Genomic DNA, 3,003 nt, shown 5'->3' on the forward strand with positions numbered 1-3,003 from the left:
ATAAAAGGGATAGGAATATACTGCATATGTAGAATATTAAAATCATGAACTTATTAATGTATATCACTAAAAATATGAACAATATACAATAATCTAAAACATAATTAAATAATAGATGGTATGACAGGAAAATCGCACACATACACAATTTAGATATGTAAAAATATATTTAAATATAAGAAAATAATATGAATATCATATATGCTATGTGATGTATATGCGAAGTCTAGAGCAATGCGAAACATTCAAAGAATATGATTTGAACAATTAAAAATGTATAAGTAATGATATATATTTTTAATAAAAAACATACAATATAACAATGTGTGTGATACATAAAAAAATATAATAAATAATACAAAAATTAATACAATCAACGATATATAAGTCAAATTAAAGAAAATATAATCGTAAAAATAATAACACATATATAATAATGACCGGCATGTGGAAAGAGAGGTTATACAAACTGAGGGTAATCGCGAAACGATGGGACAAGAACCGTGGAAAACTTTGGAATCAAAGAGTGATAAGATAGGGACGAAACAAAATCAATCAAGAAAATAGGATAGGAACTCAAGAATAGTCTCACGGATGAAATATGATATGTATCTAAGTTATCCGTTATATTCTCACTAGTGGAAACTCGGGATCGTGACCTGCATGGGCCATCACTAAAACCTGTCACGCCCCGCTTCCCAAGATACTAGGGGAATCGGAACGTGAACAAGCCCGCGACGTATTAGATTGAGAAGAATATACACTATCATTTTTTTTCTCTTCTTTTTCTTCTCAATCCAATACGCTAAGCATCTAGAAATAAATACAATACGAAGTCACAGGTCCCCAATCACAATCAGCAATAATATAATAGACAAACTCAGAATAAAAATATCATATCACAAATAGGATAACATTTGAGACATAATGTACGGGTCAAACATGCCCTTATACATGACTAAACAAAAGAAATACTGAAGAGAATATAAAAATACAAAGATCAGGCGAAAAGGAAATGCTACGAAAATAAACTGAAAGGAATAATTAAGCTTTAACTTGTTCTTCTGCTCCATCTATAAGGCACTCCTGCTAAGAATCCTCCGGCTCCTGGCGATCTCCCAGCTGAACCTGTTCTTCCTCTAAGTCTGACGTACACCAGAGAAAACAGGTGTACGTCAGCGTGCATGGCGCACGGCAATACCCCACAAAAGAAAATAGAACGAACGAAAACCCAAGCGGAAAACGATACAATAACAGAAATAACAAAGAACGTACAACTGAAATCCACAAATCAACATGAAAACACTACTAAATCATGATAACATAAAGCATCCAAAATCGATCAGGTAACGAGATCATGTAGCTAGCGATCAGTCTAATCATCCAAGTTACAAGGGCATACAATAGATGGAATTAATACCTAAAAATCTACAACATGAGACGTAGTATATCGAGCGAAATTATCCAAACAAGAAAACCCTCATGTATATACCATATGTCTCAAATTGTAGATAATTAAATATTAACCCCAATCTATGTATGAAAAGAAACGCAACTGGCTTACATCTCACAAGAATCATACTTAGCCAAGAATCGAGGTCATGTAACTAGCCATCCTATCTCAACTCACTGGTCCACATCTTACATAGAGTCAACACTCATATCATCGGATAACTGACTGTTCACAAATCCTCTACGTGCACCTAATATGCTGCTACACTGGATCGGTCAGAGGGCTACACGCAATCCGTTTTCAGCATGGTTCGAACTCAAGCAAAACCCGGGGGAATATCAAATTCACGGACTAAAGTGACTACACTGGCTTCACTTTGACCCAACAAACTAACCCCAAGCTACACTGGATCATAGGGTGAGCCTGGAAGATACATCAACAGTTATATCCGATCACATGAACATGGACTTCCCCATCCCAACTCTTCTTCTTTGTCTAAATCAACAATCATAATTTCTATTAACTCGGGTTCACCACTTAAACTAAGTCAACACACTCACACATGTCACTAAATCTGTTCATGACGCACGAGGTCACTAAGTCATGAACTGCTAGGGGTTCTCAAGCACAATAGGAAACAATAAGTACAACCAATCATGCGCAACGATATCATGGCATATCACCTAATTAAAATGAGAATCACACATTCAAAAATAATCCTTTAAATTAATAAATTTATTTACTTCAAAATGATTTCCTTATTCGAAATAAATCTTTTATTTCTTGTTATAATTATCCAAAAATAATTCCATTTTCTAAAATAACTCCTTTTAAATAATTCTAAAAACATTATTTTTAATATTTCCTCTTACAAAATAATTTCTTTTCTAATTAAAATTAATCTAAAATAATTTCTTTTTCAAAATAAATTCCTTTAATTTATTTATAATTATTCTAAAAATATTCTTCTTCCAAGATAGTTTCTTTTAAATTATTATAATTATCTAAAATGATTCCGTTCTCAAAATAAATTCTTTTTAAATTAGCATAATCATCTCAAAATAATTCTGGTACCGAAATAACTTCTTTTAAGATTATAATCATTCTAAAAATGTTATTTATCAGATTATTATGATTTATCTAATATTATTTCACCAAACAACCCACGCAGATAATTATTTCACAATTCAGAATATGCAGATAATTCACAACAATCTAAAATGTAAAGAATGACAAACTGAGCAACGGGATCTTGCCTACGAGGCCAGGGGCCTGATGACGAGGCAGTGATGCTGCTGTGGATGCAGTACGACAGTCTGAAAGGGAGCAGTGGATCTAAACGACGCGGTTGTCATCACTGAGGGCTCAACGGGGTTCGACGGGGGCTGTTGGTGTGCGATTCTGCAACTGGCTCTGCGTTGGCATTTCGTAGAACACGTGGCGTACGATGGAGGCGCTGGTTGGCGGTGAGCTTGACAACGATGGAGGAGCTCGGGGAGGCGTTGGAGAGCAGCGACGGAGCTCCGGGTGGTGGCGCTGGCAGAGTAGAG

The sequence above is a fragment of the Asparagus officinalis genome, chromosome 8 (genome assembly GCF_001876935.1).
Source record: "Asparagus officinalis chromosome 8, Aspof.V1, whole genome shotgun sequence".
NCBI lineage: Eukaryota > Viridiplantae > Streptophyta > Magnoliopsida > Asparagales > Asparagaceae > Asparagus > Asparagus officinalis.